The following is a 21885-nucleotide window of genomic DNA, read 5'->3' on the forward strand; positions in this document are numbered from 1 at the left end:
GGACCAGGTGAGGGAAGCAAAGATCTATACCCGTTTGGATTTGCGGGGGGCTTATCACCTGGTCAGGGTACGCGAGGGGGATGAGTGGAAGACGGCTTTCAAGACGTGATACGGCCTATATGAATATTTGGTGATGCCGTTTGGGCTTTGTAATGCCCCGGCGGCTTTCCAATTTTTTATTAACGATGTGCTAAAGGACTATGTGGACCGTTTCGTTATTATGTACATAGATGACATACTGATATATTCACGGGACGAAACCTGTCATGTAGAGCATGTGAGCAGGGTGTTGGAGAGATTGAGAGAACATCGCTTGTTTGTCAAACTAAGCAAGTGCGAGTTTGGTGTGCATGAGGTGGAGTTCCTGGGGGTGAACCTCAGTCCTAAGGGGTTGCAGATGTCGGATCGGAAGGTCCGGGCTGTGCGGGATTGGCCAGCCCCAAGAAACGTGCGTGAGGTGCAGAGTTTCTTGGGGTTTGCTAACTATTACCGCCGGTTCATTGTGCAGTTTTCTCACACTGCAGTCCCTATAACCAGGTTGTTGAGGAAAGGGGTACCGTTCGTGTGGTCCAGAGAAGCTGATGAGGCTTTTATTGCCTTAAAAAGGGCGTTTACTACAGCGCCGGTATTGGCACATCCGATATTGGAACATCCCTTCGTGGTAGAAGCAGACGCTTCAGAGGAAGCGATAGGGGCTGTGTTGTCCCAGCGTGATGCACACACTGGCTATCTCCATCCTATAGCATTCCTATCCAAGAAGTTGACTCCTGCGGAGGTCAACTATACGATAGCCGAGAAAGAACTGTTGGCGATCAAGCGGGCTTTTCAAGAATGGCGACACTATCTGTGGGGGGCTTGCCAGGCAGTAACGGTTTACACCGACCACAGAAACCTTCAGTATATGACCTCGGCTAGACATCTAACGCAACGACAAATGCGTTGGATGCTTTTCTTTGCTGAATACAATTTTGTGGTAACCTATAGACCTGGCATCGACAACCGGAAAGCAGACGCATTGTCCCGACAGGTGGTGCCCTGGGTGCAACCAGACATCGCTCCTCAGGCCATCATTCCGGCCACGAAGGTGGTGTGTGTGATCCGTGCGGAGAAGTTCCTGGAAACGGTTAGGAATTCTAGGTCTTTGGTGGCATGGGTTCGATGGGCAGCGAGTAAACCAGGAAGGGTAGTGAGACAAGGACTGCCTTTTCAGGGGGAGTGTTTGTACCTGCCCACAGTGGATATGCAGAAGAAGGCTTTCATTTGGTGTCATGTAACTCCCATGGCAGGTCACCCGGGAGTGACTAAGACAGTACACTTACTTCGAAGACACTTTTGGTGGGACTCATTGGCGAAAGACGCCAAACTGTGGGTGCTGGAGTGTGAGGAGTGCGCCAGGGCTAAGGGGGAAAATACCAGACTGAAAGGATTACTAATGCCCATGCCCACACCTGCGCAACCATGGCAGAACATAAGCCTAGATTTCATCACAGGGTTGCCCGTGGATAAGGGGTGTTCAGCTATCCTGGTGGTGGTAGACAACCTAACTAAGATGGGTCATTTCCTCCCATGTAAGAATCTTCCCACGGCCAGCCAGACAGCACAACTACTCGCTTCTCAGGTCATCCGATTACACGGCATTCCCCAGGTGATAGTGTCGGATAGGGGTCCGCAGTTTATTGCCCGTTTTTGGAAAACCTGGTGTAGGGCCCTGGGAATTGAAGCAGCACTTTCAACGAGTTTTCACCCGCAGACAGACGGGCAGACTGAAAGGCTGAACCAGACCCTGAAAAAATACCTGCGGTGCTATTCTAAAGAAGCTCACGAATCATGGGTGGACCTGTTATGGTTGGCCGAACTGGCCTATAACAATGCTTGGCATAGCTCCACTGGCATGTCACCTTTTAGAGCCAACTACGGGTACGACGCCAACACTTTGCCCGTCAACATCCCTTCAGAAATCCGTAACCAGCCTGCAGTGATGACTCGCTTACGTATGTTGAGGAAAGTGCATAAGGAAGTGCACGCTCATGTGGTAAGGGCCAAAGAGGTATACAAACAGTGGGAGGACAAGCACAGGAACCCCGGTCCTCAATTCCAAGTGGGAGACAAGGTGTGGTTGTCCACCAGATACATTCGCTTTAAGCTGCGAAGCATATTCCATCCACGTTTTATTGGGCCGTATCCTGTCGTGAAACAAGTCAATCCAGTGGCGTACAAACTGCGATTGCTGTGTTCCCTCAGGATCCATCCAGTGTTTCATGTGCACCTACTGAAGAAAGCCTTGACGTCTCAGAAGAAGCGTCCCCCACCGGTGCTCGGTGACGGCGGTCTCGAGTATGAAGTACGGTCCATACGCGATTCACAGCTGCGTCGGGGGGTGCTATGGTATTTGGTCTCTTGGAAGGGGTATTCCGTGGAGGATGACTCCTGGGAGCCTTGGAACAATGTGCACGCCCCACGTGCCATTGCGTCTTTTCATCGGAGGTGTCCTTCCAAACCCGGCCCTAGGAGGCGCTAGGGAGGGGAACATACTGTCAGGGTTCAAGCCGTGCGCCTACCTAAAAACGACATTTCCCAGGTTCCCCGGGGTTTAAACTACCGTTCCCAGCAGCCTTTGCTGCGGGACCCGGATATAGGAAGGCAAGGCGGTGGTGAAGACGTTCGCGATTTTGGGAGCTTAACGGGAGCGGCTGCTCTCGTTTGTTTCGGAGCCTCTACGAGGCGACTTCGTCCAAAGATCGGGGCCGACTGAAGACAACAGACCAGGTATCGTTTTTCAGCCCGTCGGTCGACATTAGCGCTTGATGCAAGCAGCGTCAGGAAGCCAGTTAACTGTCAGGGGACCTGCCATAGAGGTCTGGCAGTGGATGGCAGCTCGTGAGAGCAGATTATTTGTCCGTGGCCCTCAGGAGGCATTTGAGTGGCGGATACAAGTGGCGGAGTGTTAGGGGAAGGCGTTCCTCTGCATTGCCGTCACGAATTACAGAATACCTTGGGGATTACAGGTGCCAAAGCGGACGGCGGTAGTTGATCACTACGCCCTACCGTGTTTGGAGGAATCCAAGTTTGGAGGGAGATTATTGTCATACAACCGGAGTATATGCTGTAATATACCCCGAGACCGTTCTTTTTTCGTTTGCTCATCAGGGATTGGTGAACCCGCAACAAGGGGTCTATGGTCCAAGCACATTATCTTGATTACATCCATTTTTGGGGTCCTGGTTTTCAGTTGGCAAGGGTATGTTAAGTAGAGCTCTACAGTATACTAGGGAGAAGGAGAGCGATATCCACGCTGCCAACTAACGGGGTTCTTTGTGTTCTACAGGGAGAGGGAGGATCAGGAGTGATTCGTTGAAGTGCAGACCTTACGATGAGTACCTTCAGGTGAACAGTCATTTACCTTAGCGAGACCTTATTGAGAGTAGAATGTGATCAAGGTACTAACCTGTGTGTCTTGTTTTTTCAGCATCCTTTCCCTGCTGACCCTTCCCTTTCCCTTCCTAAGGTTTTTTCCCCGGATAGGGGTTTTTTCCCTCGCCGTATCCTTCGAACACCCTGTGTCTTTATATACTCCAGGGTGTTCGGAAGGTCCGGAGGTGGAGCTTATTGATGCGTCTGGATTCCGCAGAACAAAAACCTGACAGATGGTGCTGTGTACTTATTATGTTTGATGCACACTTTCCCAGATTGTGAATGGCACATCTAGGCCCATTTCACTATGGGAATGTGGCAAATGATTTGTCTGTGCAGACATGAGTCAGTTTCAAGACACAGTGATGCAACATATTTCTATTGATTGTTGTGTTCAATGTGTTTGCCCCTACCGTTTGGATGACATGGCCCTGCACAGGCACCCTTGTACCATGGTGCACTAATGCCTGCATCATCTGTATATTGTTTTTGAACACAAAGGGACACCTTAATGCATGGACACATTCCTGGATTCCTATTTCCATGGATACTTTACAATGCTTTACACATTGTAACAGGTAAATTGAATTAGATGAGATGTGTGCATATGTCGACAGTATGACTTATTATACTTAACATTTTTTGCAGGATATTCGCTTGTATTTCCATCTTGTATCCCATAGCACTTTCTGTTATGCTGCTATGGATGTATACAGCTTTTGACTATATGGTATGTGAATATAGTGTGTATGTGGGTTAGCCTTTCCACAATCACTTATTGTGTCATTCTTACACAAGGGCACGTAATGTGCCAGATGGCCAGCTATTCTTACAGAGTATTGGTATGTGTTAATTGATTGATGATTACCTACAAGTAGCACATTGCCATTTTGTCCATTTCGGAAATGGTCATTGATGATGCTGTTTCTGTAGATATATGAATCATGCACACTCCCAGGATATATGGCCAGTACATTGATGAATAGTTCCCAATGGTCCACAATGGCCTGTACATTTATGGAGAGTGTGTGCTTCCTGTTAGGGTATGGATGTGAAGTTGCTGCAGGTGCTACCAGTTGGACATGCGTGCAGTCCATTGGACCAAGTACATGTGGGAAGCCAGCAATGACATAGAAGCCTTGTTTAATATCCATCCGCTGTTTTTGTGTGTTGGGGAAATGGATGTGCTGTAGTGTGAGCTGAATGATGGCAATTAAGACAGAAGGGAGGAAGGCGGAGGAATATGCCCGAGAGACACCTGCCACTCGTGCTGCTATTGCTTGGAAAGATCCTGAGGCCAACTTGTGTAACACCTCCAGTAGCTTTGTCTGCGTTGAAATGTTGCAGACCCTGTCATTTGGTGGCTGTAGCCATGGTGAGATCTGACGCAGAAGGGTCACAATGGACGCCTTCTTGAGGCAATACATTATAGGACTTGTTCATTCCGGAGTCCAATGATGGTGATCTTTTGCTGGTAGATGTGCTCCCTTCTCCTGAGCTGCCTTTGTGGTGATGGTGGAGAGTGCGGTTGTGGTATCTGGTCAGGTGGTAGAAGACATCTTCTTGGTCTGACTCCCAGCTCCAGGATTAGGAGGTCCATGCTGTCCTGACTGCTGCAAGACTGCTCTGTTGGTCTTGTCTTCTATTTATATGGTACTTGTGTCATTTCCTGCGCGTGGTTTTATGAGGCGTAGGCTTGCGAGCGCAATTTCAAAGTTGTGTGACGCAGCCAAAAGATGCGTCACCACGGGGAATTGTACTAGACTTTGATGATGTCCTGGACAGAGGAAATAATTGAACTTTCTTCCTACTGCAATCTGTGACATGGTCTCCTAAGAAGTCTTCTCTAGCAGTCTGGGAACTTTATGGGTGATCAGAAGAAGGATAACCCACATTAGAAGGAGTTGGGACTCTTTGCTATGGCAGGAACCAGAAACAGAGAGGTCTTTCTCACCCTTAAATCTATTGGTGGAGACTCCTAGAAGAGCGCTGGGAAGATTGTAAGAAGTTGAGGATACTTCCCTGGAAGATAACTAACTACCCCAGGCTTCTCCTAGCCTCTGTATGTGAGAAAACTGCTGATAACTGCTTTTCATGTTTAGTGAATGTTTGCCCCTCCAGGATCCACTTTTGGTAATTCACACAGACTGACATTTCCTTTCTACTAATTTGGTTTTGGAATTGTATTGATTTGTTTCTTAACTTTAATATTGTTTGGTGCTCCTTGAATAACTAAAATGTGCATCAATCTAGAGAAAAAGCTGCATCAGGCCTCAACAAACAAGATTCAGGCATGTTAAGGAAACAGGCTTACCTAGCAAGAAACCAAGCTAATAATGCAGAACCACGCAGTGATTTTTATTAGGGTTATGCTATCTTACCCAGGTAAATGACGTTTTGAAATATTTTCTCGGGCCGCAGTCTCCGAATTCCATGTGTAAAGCTCCATTTGCATGGGGTAAATTCCCACTCTGGTTCTGAAAGTTTGTGCTAATGCCCAAAGGCAAGTTCAATCTAATTTTGCATGCAGATATATCACATAGACTGGGGCACATCCTTGATCCTACTTTTTTCGAATTTGGTTGGTATAGTGACTGAACATTCTATTAAACTCACCTGGTTTGACCATTTCGCCATCCCTTTTCTGGTCTCTTATGAGAAAGTCTCTATCATTCACGCACCTGCTCATGTGTCACTGCATGGATGTCTGCCAACATTACCCCTCCTAAATTTTGTGGTGCTCTGACCACTAGCCGGCCTATTCTGAATACCTGTACTGACAAAGCCAATGTACAAATGGACAGGTGGATCCATGAAACATTAGATCAAATAGCTCCATTAGAGAACCTGATCTTTCGCAGACAAAAACCATTGGCTCACATATTTCACACGATCCATGCCATGATGGTGTTGTACCGCCCAAGCTGTAGCCTTATTTTAAAAATGCTTCATGTGCGATGCTACCCACATCGAACAAGTGGTAATTATTCATTTTCACCTGGTTTGGCTCATTTCTCCATTAAGCTAGCAGCATTTGTGTACGCAATATGACTTTCCATAGTGTTGAATTACATGTAAAGGAATGTTTGTTTTTCCCCCCTGCGTCGCCCTACTTTAAGGGACAGGTACTTACCTTGGCTTCACGATGATAACTTTCTCACAGTACATCTTAGCATGACGACTGCATGCCCAGTATCTGTTCAATCTATTTGTGACGGTGCCGACAAGGCCCGATTCGAGGCAGGCGGCTATTATACCTGCCAGCGTGAGTCTTAACTTGAAGGTACGTTCTGCTCTCACTGACAAGATAGCCTCTTCATAAACCTAACGGCTTGAAGTACCTACGAGACCCGTTGCCCGATGTTTATGTAATCCTTTCTGGTTTCAGGGACTGTTTCTAGATTTGCGAATTAGGCCCTACATTATCATGTTTCCTGGTGTTTAATCAGCTACTGGAGATTGAACTAGTGTATTTTCTTAAATATTTTCAAGTTCTATTTTTGTTTGTTCCTGTACCACTCACCTCCAGATAACCATGCCCCTAATTTGCTGCCTCTCCCGTTTTAGCATTTTCTTGGACCCAGAACTCCCTTAGGCAAATATAGGAAGTAATTTACTTCCCTTTCCTTTGATCTCGGTCAGCAAAGCCATGGTATTTACTCTACAGGTCTGTGGTCTTTACTTTGTCTTTCTGGCTTTCGATGAAATTCGGATGTTATACTATTTTCGGATTCATTTATTAAAAATTTAAAATATATTCCTTATTTTAGCTGATATTTCTAAAACACAATTCTTTTCTCATTTCGAGCACAGATTGGGTGGTTTTGGTATCTTTGGTTCTGTGTCAGGGGTAGGTACACCTATAATTTCCTGTTTTGTGAGAGATGTGTTTTTCACTTAATGTACCTTTTACCTTACTTTTGTAGCTATTACCTTTAATGTGGTTTTCCTGACGAAGGTGGCACGTTCACCGAAACGCGTCGATACCTCCAAGAATCAGTCCCACATTTTTTATATGTGAATGCATGTTTATATATATATTTCTTTTTTCGCTCTAGTGTGGCAAAGCATCTGTACATTTGTATTGTCTCCATGTTGTGTCATATTTATCACACTGTACTGAATATTGTACATGTAAAATTAACCATTGGTATTTAATCTATGGGAATAGCCAGTGACATATTGTTGTTGTTATTATGTTTAAGAATGTTTGACAAAACTTTGCCAACTTTTCAAACATTTTTGTATAAATAATTAAAGGATATATATTTCTATTATTGTTTGGTACATTAAGATGTTTTTCCATCATGGTTCTACTTTAGGTCTGATTGCATTAGTATCTGACCAATATGTTGTCTAGTGATTTTGTATTGCCAGTTGCATTTTCCCTGTCCTAGGAACGTTCATTAGTTACAGGGGTCCCTCTTTTTGCGCTAATGTAGCTGGGATGTAAAATGTTACATTTTATGCATTTGGCGGTAATATAAGTATATCATTTTCTCAAGACCTTCTAATAAAACTAATAAAATAACAGTTACTTCATATAATATAACCTTTTAGGAACAATGAAAATGGACTCTAAATCTATTTTATGATCATTGCGGATTTCAATAGGTGTTATGTAGGGAGAGAGTCACTGTATGAATCTGGCCCTTTATGTGATATATAAAAATAATCTGATATACCATGTAAAGAGTCCAGGTTTTCCCTTACCTGTGGACAGGGGCAAGCAATGCAATCCCAAACTGCTTTATTAGGGGTTAGTGTGATCGAGCAGCCTTACGCTTAACACAGAGGAGTGCAAGATATTCACAAAATACACGCAATGGTCAATAAATGATAACACGACTCAAGAGGGAAATCCACACCAATTTATAGAAATAGCAAGTATATTTATATATGTTTAGGCATCAGAGAAAACTCATTCAGGGAAGTACATTTTTAAATATTTTATTCTTTTCAATTTAAAAAGTGGGCACAGTGCAATTTCTGATTCTGGAATGTTATCCTGTGGAAGGAACAACAGTTTCTGAAAACAAGTATGGGACATCAACTTACAGGACCAATCTCCAAGAGTTAAGGTGAGTGGTGGGCAAGGTCAAAGGCAGCACCAACAGTACACTACCAATGGCACAAGGGTGGCCGAGTGCAGGGTGCAAAATAGCATTGGGTACCAAATGCGTTTCAATGCGGATCGGCCTCTGTAAAAAAAGGATGCTGGCTCTGGATAAAAAAGCCAGTCGGGCTGAACCAGCAAGTGGGCTCAGGCCTTGCAATGCTCGTGATGGGATGACACATTTGGTTCCCTTCCCCAAGGAACAGCGGCGATGGGCGCAGAGGTATCTTCAGGCGTCTGTTTTTTTCTTCTGGAGCAGTAGTGGTAGAGTGGGCCTGCGTGCAGATGCTGCAGGCAATGTCGGGGAGACCAAGAAAGGTGAAACTATGATATACTTGAGATCTGGAGGGCTGGGGAACCTCATTGGCACTGTTGGCCCACTTCAACTAGGGCCAGAGGCGTCAGGTGTAGTGGTTGCTTCAGGCATTGAGTTTTGGCAGTTCCAGAGGCCTCAGAGTCATTTCTTTGGAGATTCCTGAGAAGGTAGTCAGTCCTCCCAAGTTTCTTGAGTCAACAGCTGCAAGATGGGTCAACTTTGGGGCAATTTTCAACAAGAGCTGCAGACAGGCTGGTGCAACTGGGGCAATGTGAAGTGCTCTTTTATGTCTTCTCTGATTTTGCGACTCTGTGTCCTCTCTCTTCTTAGGCCATCAGGATCTGCTTCTCTGGTGCCAGGGACTCACCTAAATACTGAATTTAGGGGTGTGGGAGTGAGTGCGAGGTAGTAGTCATTGGCCTACTTACCTCTAGGGTGACCATACCCTTACATAACTACTTCCGTTGGGAAGTGGGCGAAATCCCTACTCTGGTTGGTTAATTCCCTCCAAGACAAGATGGAGGAATCTGAAGAGAGGGGTACCCATCACCTGCCCCACCCTAGGAGTTGTGCTGCCTGAATGTGGGAACCCCTCCCAATATAACTAATTTTCAAACCTCTCATCCCACCAAAAGTGGAGCAGGATCGGGGAGGGGTTGGCATCCTCTCCTATAAGATTAACCAGAGTTGCATACCAAAGGCAGAGGGGCTGCTTTGATGCTCCCATGCCCTGGGAGGCTAATCTGCAGGTCATCTCACGGGAGGAGGTGGAAGACACCCCCTTCCTAAGCTGGCCTGGTTTCAGGCCTCCGAGAGCGAAGGCCCTCACCCTTGGGGGTGAGGAATTTGTCTCTGGTGTCCGGCTGGCCAAAACCAGTCAGTTAGCATACCAGCAGTTGGCACGGTTTCAGGCGGCACCTCTGAGGTGCCCTCTGGGTGCATGTATTGATAAATTCCAGTGTACCTTCATCAATACGAGATGTTTGATATCAAAGATCCCTATTTTCAGTGAATCCATCATGTAGCTGGGGAACTTGCTTTCACCAGTGCCCAGCAAATGTTTTAACATGGATTCCCTGTTCACTTGCACTGGCAGTAACCAAGCTGCCCAGTACATGGACATATCTGCCCATGCAGTTATACCCTCACATGTGGTATAGTGTACACTGCTTTAGGGCTGTAGGGCCTACAGCAGGGGTGTCTTACCTATACTGCATGCAGCGTCTTCAGGCAATGCACAGAGGGATGTTTTCCATGTCAACTCTTCAGTTTTCTCTGCACCAAAACATGCAGCCTGCAATGGCAGTATGCAGATCTTGGTGAGCGATCCCTAGGGTGGCACAATTTGTGCTGCAGCCCTAGTGGACCCTCTTCAGTCCCAATGCCCCAGGTACCAGAAACCTGGTTGGCAGGGACCCAGTACACCTCAGTCAAAGTTGCATCAAAACCCAGGCAAAAGGTGGGGGGGGAAGAGGGGGTCCTGCAACAAGTACCCAGTTCCCTACAGCTACGCTCCATCTGTAAACACAAGACTGCAAATTTCATTCTTTTATCGCTTTCAAATGTGTCTTGTGGCTTACCTAAACATCATTATTGAATCCCAGTAAAATTGTAATTTTTATTCCTGAACTGTATTCTTATGCATATTTCTTGAACAGGCAATAGTGTTTTTTTCTGCAGAATTTGTTGTACTGATGATGGCCCACAGCGTTCCAACAGTAAGGTCAGAAATGTCACATTTTCTAATTGACATTGATCCGCTTGAGTTTTGTCAACCAATCTGTTTGCTAAAGCTTCTGCTCTTTTGATTCGCTAGATGTATAGATCTAAGGATTAGCTTAGTTATGAACATTATTGCTTTTATTTAAAATGTTCACCATATTAGGTCTAGGGAGCAATTCTCTTATTAATTGCTACATTGCAAGTATAAACGCTTTCCCCCAGAAATCCTTGCGAGCACACAGTATTAGCCATATTCCCAGGGGATGAAATGTTTACCGTAAAAATTTAAAAGATTACTACAGCGTGACTGCATTACTAGATAGCACGGGTTGTACAAAAAATTAGCAGTAATATTGATAGTGAGACCCTAGATCAAGCTATCAGAAATGTAAACAATCTCATGAATACTAGAGTGCTCACATACATTCCCGTAATACTCATGCAAAAATGTGCTGTCACATTTTTGCATGCCTATAGATATAATATTCACGTAAACGGGGCACATACCCATTTTCAGGAACCTACATATACATAATATATTGCAAATGTGAGATTCTGATTACATTTACTAATGCACTTTTTACCCTCCACTGAAAATGCTTCCCCTTTATACGGCATGCTACAAAACAATCCGGACCGATTTAACGCGAGTGTAATTTATGAGTGAACTCGTTGGATGCAGGTTAGATCCAGAGGTTTGCTTTGTATATGCTTGCTGCATGTACACCACACATACATATACATATAATAAAAAAGATTATATGGGATCCACCTTTTTTTGCATGTTTTCACCAGATTTCTTTTTCGCTTTTATGACACTGGATTGATTTGCAGATCTAGACTCTCACAATGAGAAACAGCTAATCAGTGCCTGGAGCATGTGCTCTGCCTCCTAAACCGGGTAACAGGCTAAACCCAATGGACTTGTGTAACCTCTAGGCAAGGATGCATTGCCATTGTGAAAATGGCACCAGGGGCATACATTTCAGCTGTCATTTTTAGACTGCAGTGTAGATGTACTCCACACACACATCAGTGGATTTAAAAGAATGTCTTTGCAGCACTCTATTGAGGTGAGCAAGGCTACTAAAAACAAGTCAAAGCAAAACAGTTTTACATACGCAAAAGACTACTTTTCGCATTAGCATAGCCACCTAAAAGTCCTTGAATTCTGCAATGCCTGGTTGCCTAAAGTCTAAAAGTTGACCATACCTAATATTTGAATTGCGGTGTCGTTTTGGTGAAAAGACTCAATTTTTCCTGGATAGGCAGTGATAGGCTTTTTCTTATGGCAAAAGCCTGCTTGAATAAAGCTATTCTGCTGTATGTCAGACTAGGAAAAAACTACCGAAATCATTCACAAACAATTCAACAGAGATCTAAGTCAATACTGAACATAGATTTTGATTAAATATACTGTAAAGATGCATGTTTATCTCTGTTTGCGAGCGTGGGCAATAATTCATTTCGTTTGACTAGACTATCTTTCCCCAGTGGCAGTAATTAGCTCATTGATGAGGTATGAATATTCCTTCCAGGGAATGAATAATCGCCATGGGCCTGCTGGGCTGGCAGGAACATTGAAAAGGAAATTACTAGCTTCTTATCGTGGAATGTGGAAGAGGGGAGTGGACAAGAAAACAAGACAGATCACTGGCTGAAACCTTCCACTGTAACATATTTATACCAAATAGTGTTATAGTTCCTAGACAGCGATCGGTCCTGCTACGAGCAGGGAGTTTGGCTTCAGACCAGCAAGGACTGGTTTTCATAGGGATTTCCCCTTAGCTAAATTGAATAGGCCCTGCTTGGGAATTCTGGCCTCCACACACTGGTACTGGGGTTTGCCATTTAGAAAGACTCTTTAATGTTAATATACTAGAAAAGTACTGAAAATAATGAAAACGTACACTGGTCTGGGCATTGGTATTTTCTTAGGATTTCACTCAGAGGTGTCATCAATCCCTCACTAGTAATTCCTAAAAGGAAAGCTTCCCATGATAAGCTCTCAGATCACTTCTGAACTTGACAAAGAACAGAAGAGGATGGACCTGCTGTTTGCGTTCGCCTCTAGAGAGGACTGGGGCTGACCTGCTTTCCTCTTTATTGAACAACTGAAAGTGATTCCCAAGGGGCAGACCAGTGGTCTTCTATAGTCCCAGAACATACATGATGGGTCCCACTGTGGTAGACTCAGCTGACTGGCTTGGCATGTAATAGACTTTGATGATGCCCTGGATAGAGAGAATGATTGAACTTTCCTCCTACTGCAATCTGTGACATGGTCTCCTAAGAAGCCTTCCCTTGCAGTCTGGGAGCATTATGGGTGATCAGAAGAAGGATAACCTACATTTGAAGAAATTGAGATTCTTTCCTATGGCAGGAACCAAAAATAGAGAGGTCTTTCTCCCCCTTAATTCTATCCATGGACACTCATAGAAGAGCGCTGGGAAGATTGGAAGAAGTTGATGATACTTTCCTGGAAGATAACTAACTACCCCAGACTCCTCCCAGCCTCTGTAATCTAGAACAGTACTGATAACTGCTTTTCATATTTAGTGCATGATTGGCCCCACAGGGTCCATTTTTGGTAATGCACACCGACTAACATCTTCTTTCTACTAATTTGGCTAGGGAATTTTATTGATTTGTTTCTTATCTTTAATATTGTTTGGTGCTCCTTAAATAACTAAAATGTGCATCACTCTAGGAAATAGCTGCTTTGTGCCACAACAAACAAGATTCAGGCCCGTTAATGAAACAGGATTACCTAGCCAAAAAACAAGCTATTAATGCAGAATCACACAGTGACTTTTGGGGTTATGCTATCTTACCCAGGGAAATGGCTTTTTGAAATATTTTCTCGGGCCTCTCTCTCCGAATTCCATGTGTCAAGATCCTTTTACATGGGGTAAATTCCCACTCTTCTTCTGAATGTACTAATGCCCAAGTCCAGTCTAGTTTTGCATGCAGAGATATCACATAGACTGGAGCACATCCTTGATCCTATGTTTTTTTTTTATTTGACTGGTATGGTGACTGATCATCCTATTCCACTCACCAGGTCCAACCATTTCACCATCCCTTTTCTCGTCTCTTATGAGAAAGTGTTTATTAGTCACGCATCTGCTAATGCAGGAGGGGCATGACCGTGGGTCAAAGTTACCACTCCTAAATTTTGGTGGTGCTCTGGCCACTAGCCAACCTATTCTGGATAGCTGTACTGACATAGCCAATGCACAAATGGACAAGTGGATCAATGAAGCATTAGATCAAATAACTTCAGTAGAGAACCTGATCTTTCACAGACAAGAAACATTGGCCTACTGGTTTACTGAGGGTCTGCTAGTAATAAAAAAGAAGTATTAGCACCTTAAGCATGTTTGGCGTAGGGCTTATGATCCAGCTTGTAAAGTAGATTATATGGCAGCACATAAAACGTAATACTGTTATATCAAGAAGTCCTGCCCTGACTTCTACACTAATAAAATTCAGTCCGCTTAAAACTCTTCCCACTAACTTTTCGCTATTGTGAAGTCACTTTCTTTGTTATCAGCTTTGTCTTCGCCATCAGAGGGCTGTAATCTCATTGCTCATTTCTTCTCGGAAAAGGTGGCTAAGATACATGCCTCCTTTCCTGCAAAAGTTAGAGATGCCACTAGTTTAGGTACCTGGTTAGACTGTTCAGAGGACAGATTTAGGTTGCTGAATTTCAAGACCTTCCAGCTTGAAGAGCTGACTCTGCTATATGCTTCAGTGAAGTCAGGCTCTCTGCTGGATCCAGTATCCCCGTCCATTTTGAAGAGAGGTTTGGAGGTGGTCCACCCAGTATTTGGTGAGCTGCTTAACAGCTCCCTGGCCTAAGGCCAGGTGCCCCGGCAATGGAAGCATGCTGTAGAGGTTCTGCTCCTTAAAAAACCTTTACTGGATCTCGCCAAGCCAGAGATGTTGTCCAGTTTCGCTGCTACCACTCTTCTCCAAGATTACGGAGACGTTTGGCAATAAGCAGCTTTCAAGCTTTATTGAGAGTCATGACCTGCTTTACAGGTCCCAACTGGGCTTTCGTCATTCATACAGTACTGAATCAGCCTTGCTGTTGGCTACAGAGTGAATACGTCAGATTTTGGATGCTGACAATTCTGCGGCATTGTTACTGTTGTACCTCAGTACCGCATTTAAAACTGTGTCCCATAATATCCTGTTTGAAAGACTCTGGAACTGTGGTGTGGGCCATTAAGTGTTGAGTTGGGTCACTTCTTTTTTGCAGGGGCGCACCTTTCAGGTGTTGCAAAAACGTTATCAGTAAAAAGTGCGTCCATTGAAGCAAGGAGTATTGCAGGGCTCCTCCTTGAGTCCAACCTTGTTTAATGTATATGTGCACCTACTGACTGAGGTCACCCAACGCAGTGGGTTTACCATCATCTCATAAGTGCATGGACCCCAGCTCATCATTAAGCTGTCACTGAATTTTTCCCACATGGCCTCCTCTCTATGCCTTTGCGATGTGGAGGCCATAGGTGGATGGGTTTCAATTGTCTCAAGCTTAACGCCAGGAAGACTGAGCAAGGTTTTGACCTTGGGCAATCATTCGAACGTTCTGATCTGCTGCATGGTGGCCTAATGATCTGGGCCCATTACCCGTACTGAAACTCAAGGTCAAGAATCTTGGCATTTGGATTGATGAAAAACTGTCTTTTGACAGACAGCTAAATACCTGCAGCGGCAGGAACATACTTTGGACTGCTCAAGATGTTGAGGTAAATTCAGTTTTTCTTGCCAGAGTTGGCAAAAAAACACAGTAGTTCAGGCCCTGAGTCTGTCTAGGCTTGACTATTGTAATGTTTTGTATCTTGGAGTCACATGTGGACGATTCAGAGACTCCAAAGAGTGCAGAGCTCTGCTGCATATCTCTTATTAAATCTGCAGAAGCAGGTGTCTATTGGAACTGTGCTTAAGAAGGTTCATTGGCTTCTGGGGAAGCAGAGATCCTCTTGCAAAGCCTTGTGGTATTGTTATGAGGCATTTACCAACAAAGGTCCACAGTACTGTCAATCTTTTGTCAGACTATGCGTACCATCAATGAATTTAAGATCAGCAGGGGCCATGTTGGCCAGTGTTCCCAAAGTAAAGAAAGTGTGCATGGGGGTAGATCTTTCAGCTGTTTAGCACCTAAACTGTAGAATGATCTTCCCCTCATGGTTCGCCAGGCCCAGTCAGAATGTCTTTTTAGGAATAAACTTAAAATGTGTTTTTTAGCTTGGGAGTTATGGGGGTTTCACAGCTGCATTTAGGCCTGCGGATACCTGTACCTGATGCTGGGTCACCTCATATGAGATAGCTATGCACTTTTGAAACTGCATAGTTATTATTAAAAGTGAAGAAGGTCCATAAGGTCTGTCGACATTTATCCTTCATAAGTGACACTTAAGGGAGTATCATCTATAATAAGGGAAATGCAGCAAAGATCAGGCAGAGACCAAACATTTATAACTTTCTTGGTATTCACACCCCTTTATCAAGCCTCTCACACACTGCCTGGTACGTCTGAAGTTACACCTGATTTAACTGCAAGTAGTGTAGAAAGTTTCACATGAAGCAAAAATGTGAATAGTGTAGAAGGTGCAGAATACTGCGAGGAAAGCAAATTTAAAAGTTTCCAGTGTAACAGAATTTTTGATAGATTTTTGTGTTATATTGCTTTACTGTATGGCTTTTTGGATCGATTCTGAATTCAACATAAACTGTGATGAAATAAAATAATGTATGTGAACTTTCACAAATAGCCTATCCCTGTTAAGGTGAATTTTTCAATTCGAGGATACACATAAACATTGGGGGCCTGATTTACAAAGGTAAACTTAAGCCTTTGTGTAAGTTGACTGTGTTTTTGCTATTCACAAACCCCGAGTTAATAATAAGTTTACAACTGCGGAGACTATGCAGTCGGGGTGGAGAACTCTCTGCCCTTCGTGGCCTCCTCCACTGAGAACTGAACTCTTTGTGTTGGACATTAGACGGCAACATTTTCATCTGGACTAACCTGGTCACTGCATCCAGCCCACACACCATCGTAGTTGGCCTGAACTTGTGACTTTCATCCTGTCTTGCACGGCCAGATAACTGTGAGTGGCGCTTGGTGCTTTTAGGCACTATACTTATCTGGAATCTTTAACACTGCATATCTCTGGTTCTACTGATTAGATTTTTGTTGTTTTGGTGTCAAGTCAATTATTAAATTTTACTCTATAATTCTAAATTGGTGTGGGACCTTTCTTGTGTTGTATTTTCAGTTTATTGCTGTTTGTGTGCTGTATAAATACTTTACACATTGCCTGACTGAAACCTGACTGCGTTTGTGCCATGCCACCAGGGGGTTAAGCACAGGTTAATTTAGTGATTTTTGTGGTTCACCCTGACAAAGACTGTGGCTGTTGTTTGAGAAGTGCTAACACCCCCGTCAATAAACAAGGTAATTTCTTACAGTAAGGCAGCACTCAGATAATGCAGATTCTATGCACCTGGGCTGTAGGTGCTCTGAAGTAGCTGTATTATACAAGGAAATATTCATTGAGATAGAAAGAATGACCCATTTAAAGTTAGCGGCTCCCCTTTAGTTGTGCTCTTGGGTATAATAAGGATGCGTCAGCCTCTATAAGACATTTTACAGCTGTTGCCCTACCGCTAGACAAACGTGGGGCAGAGATGAACTGGTAAAGAAGATCTCTTCCGAGGGGTGGATAATAGATATCATCTTTTGAAATGACTCGTCCCATATGTAGGCTACACTAGTTTCGGATGCTTCGCGGCAAAGAACATCTGCATCCACATGCTAGATTCATGAATATTTATGCCTGTTGATCCTGATATTTGTCCACCTGTGGGAAGTGATTTACCTCCTTCAGTTCATAGGCAGGCAGCCTGTTCTGATTTGCATGTCACTGTCAAATGTGCTTGCTGTGTATTTCTCTGGTGTATAGAAAATGTGTTCAGGCAACTTGAACTGTGTCATTTTTATTCTTCCTGATGTCATGGCCCAGTTATGGACGTGTTATTGTTTACAAAAAGGTAAATAAAGTTTAAAAAAAAGAAAAAAACTCCAAGTTAATATTTTCAAAGTGAACAGGGGTGAGGCAATGGTGGTGCCACTAGCAACATTAGATCAACGTATTAAGGCTGAAGTCATAAATAAAAAGAGTGAAAGCAACATAGATAAAAACCAACAGTATAAGAAAATACATGACGGAATTAGAAATGAATTGTACAGCGAAACTTACCTTACTATGGAGCTAATAGTTGTTATAGTTTTAAAGTTTTACAAAGTAGATATTTATTATTTTCCATTGTAGCAAAACATCATACCTATTGTATTAATCCTATGTTTTATTCTCTAAGCCTCATGCTTTTCCTTATAGAGAAAACAGATATGAAAGAAACCACAAGTATCATACAAAATGAAAGAGCATTCCTTTCTTCTAAAGAATACTTGGGTTTGAATTATATAAAAATACTCTCTCTGTACTGTACGCCTATAGATAGGAGCTAAGCAAACTGTATTGAACCACAGCTATATACACACTTCATGAATGATCGAATCTCTAATAAACAGATGTGCTCTGTGTTTCATTTCAGAGTGCAGGAAAAAGGCAAAGCTGATATTCTCACAGCAGCAAATTATATGTGCAGGTCTTTTTTACACACCAGGGCAGTAAGATGCCGTTCAGAACGCAGTGATTGTTGGCTCCAAATGCGGTGAAATGTGAAAACAATCCATGTTTACATTTCCATACTCTTTTTAGACTCTAATATTATTTCCTTCTCAAGTCGAATAAGGAGTTTGTTCTGAGTGGGTTTGTAGGTTTTGGGTGAATGCTTCACTCAGTGGTGTTTCCCAAAAAAGATAACTGGAGCCACAATTGTTACTGTCCCAGTCATATTTCAGATGATATTTGTTTCACTGCATCTGTGATGCAAACTGAGGTAACATGTGCATCTACTATGTTATTTATTACAATTCTCGAGTGTGGGGAAGGGTCGTGAATCGCCCCCTCATCAATGATAACAAATAGCATATTAAACTCTGCGCATCTGCATACACGGTTTCTGTCATGGTATTTTTTTCATGCTTTTTTGAAGTTATTTAAGAAAAGTGAGACAAAAGTGAGAATCCAAGGGGTTTAATTTGTGCCATAAGTTAAGGTGCAAGGTGAAGAGGCCTATTGACTATCAGTAAACATATTTCCCTGCACAACATGCATTTGTGAGATAGTGAAAAGTGTCTTTTCATACTAATGTCACGGAACATTGGTGTTAATATGGCTATATAATAATGGTCAGACTTTCCATTAAATAGACATTTCTTATTTTCTTTAAAAGGGTGCAGCTGTTTAACGAACCTGCAGAACATTTTTAAAAACAGTTTATCTGATTGGGTTCAGCCGGGCACGTTTCTTGCAAATCTGTTAAGGGGAGGGAAAAGGGAGACCACTGAAGCAAATTTTCTCAATTTAACTACTACAGGAAAATGTTCTCTCTGACACAGAAAAAATGCCAGAATAGAGTTATACTAAACTTGAAATTAGATTAGAACTATACTCAAGGAATGTGTCTTGTTTGGTTTTGTGTAAATCTGTTAAGTAGTGTTTAAGAAATAAGCAGAGAAGCCTCAAAAGGGTAAAATTATTATCTGGACCAATAGTTTGAGAACTATCCACGAATCCAAGTTCAAATACAGTCTTCAGACTAAAATAAAAGTAACCAATTTCTGTTGGACGAGAAACTTTTTCCATGGTCTTCTGGTGAAAGACCAGTGTCAGGATTCTATAGATTGGGGTGTAGGTTGAGTTGTGTTGGACATTTTGGATAATATGTCAATTGAAACTGAAAATTTGAACACTAAACTGCGATGTTCTTCCTGTATTATAGGTTATACTCTCTTCCTGGTTTTAAGTCAACTCTGGTCAGAAAGGGTAGAGACAGAATGTAAGGATCTAGCAAACAAGAACTGACACCTGCCAATGTTTCATTCAAGATTGCATTCTTTAATATGTCCCTCTTGTTTGTTGCTTTGTTCCATTTTGGTTCCTATTCAGTCTGAATTCCCTACTACTCTCTTGTCCGTTATGACTTCAGGTGTCATCTCTTGCTCGCTTGTTCACTCAGCTTATGTCTGGCCTGGTTTACGCTGGATCCTATTTCTACAATCACCACCGAAATTAGCTAGTCTCATCATCATCTAACAGGATTTAGAAAGTGCATCTAATCACTCGTAAGGGTATCCAGTCGCAGAGGGCCTTGCTGCTTTGAGTGGTTTCAGTTTAACAGCCAGGTCTTGAGTCTTTTCTGGAATTCTAGAAGGGAGGGTGAGGTCTGGGGGGAAGGGGGAGGTTGTTCCAGGATGTTGCCCCAAGGTAGGAGAAGGAGAATCCTCCACTGTTGCTTTGGCATAAGTGGGGGGTTTGTGCGAGGGAGAGGGAGGTGGAGCAACAAAGTCTGGAGAGTTGGTGGAAGAGCTGGCAGTGGTTGAGGTAATCTGGTCCTTGGTTGCATAGGGCTTTGTAGGCTTGGAGGAGCATCTTGACCTGACACCTCTTCGGAATGGGGAGTCAGTGGAGTTTTTTTAGGTGAGGGGTGATGTGGGTCCATTTAGGGAGGACAAGGATGAGTCTGGCTGTTGAGTTCTGTATGGTCTGCAATCTCTTCAGGAGGTGTGTGGTGATTCCAGCTTAGAGTGCGTTGGTGTATCCTAGCCAGCTGGTGACTCGGGCTTGAGTGACAGTTGATCTGGTTTTGACCGGTAGCCATTTGAAGATTTCCCAGAGAATGCATAGAGTGAGGAAGCAAGCGGATGAGACTGCATTGATCTAGCTTTTCATGGAGAGCTTTTTGTCCAGGATAATGCCGAGTTTGCAGGCCTGGTCTGTTGAAGTGGGTGAGGGTCTTAGTTCGGAGGGTCACCAGGAGTCGTTTCACGGGGAGGTTTTGTTTCTGAAGATCAACACAGAACAGAAAATGAGCTGGGTGCTGTCTGCGTAGAATATGATACTTAGTCCATGGGTTCGTATGATGTTGCCAAGGGGCTCATGTAAGTGTGGAAAAGAATGGGGATGAGGGTGAGCGTTAAGGGACGCAGCAGATGATGTTCTTGGGTTTCGAGGTGAACGGTGATAGGTGGATTCTCTGGGTTCTTGCTTTGAAGAAGGAGACAATGCATTTGAAGGGCGTCTTCTTGGATTCTGATGTGATGAAGCCTCTTGATAAGGGAGTATTGGGATATGGTGTCGAACACTGCTGAGAGGTCGAGGAGTATGAGTGTGGCACTGACTAGAGTAGGAATATTAAATCTTACCTCTCCTAAGTCTAACGTTTTCCTAACTGCTACACAGACTGGAGTGGGAATAGTAAATTTAAGCACTCCGAAGTCCAATGCTTACCATACTGTTGCACATACTGGAGTGGGAATAGTAAATTTAACCTCTCCAAAGTCAAACGCTTTCCCTATTGTTCCACAGACTGGAGAGGGAATAGTAAATTTAACCACCCCGAAGTCCAATGTTTCCCTTCTGTTGAGCTGTTTGGAGTGCAATTCATTTCCTAATATTGTTTTAATATACATTTTTTATTACTATTTGTTTACAATTTACATTTTATAGTATTTGTTAATTTTCTATTTGTTTTAAAATGTTCTATCTATTTTGTAAATGGGTTTTTGTACTTTTATTTTTTATTATTGTATTTGTTTGGTAATCTATTTACTCAGGATATTTATATATACGTGTGTGTGTGTGTGTGTGTATATATATAAATAATGCATTTTTATAGTAGTCAATTTAAATATATATTTTAATAATTGCGTTACATTATATATGTGAGTATATGTATATATATATATATACATACACACACATACACACACACATATATGTACGTGTGTTTATATAAGTATATATTTATGTAAGGTATTAAATAGCGAGATTTATTATATTTACAATATCTTAATGGTATATAGTAAAATAGATGTAATACTATATATATGAAATCAATATTTTTGTCATTGATGTTTTTGACATGATATTTCTGTTACACATTATTGTTGATTCCAATGTTATGTCAGTGATACAATCAAACACGCAGCAGGTGTTTTTGAGCCAAGATAGGTATAGTAATTGGTTGAGTAAAATAAGGCAATGATAACCATACATTTAACAATCCAAGGGCCTATGATTCTTAATGCAGCTGTGCAAATTAAGCAGCCTGGATGCATCATGAGTGGAGAACGAAGTGTACTTAAAACAGCACAGAAGTCTGGACGTGACAATCTTAT

Source organism: Triturus cristatus, chromosome 5_2, assembly GCF_964204655.1.
Source record: "Triturus cristatus chromosome 5_2, aTriCri1.1, whole genome shotgun sequence".
NCBI lineage: Eukaryota > Metazoa > Chordata > Amphibia > Caudata > Salamandridae > Triturus > Triturus cristatus.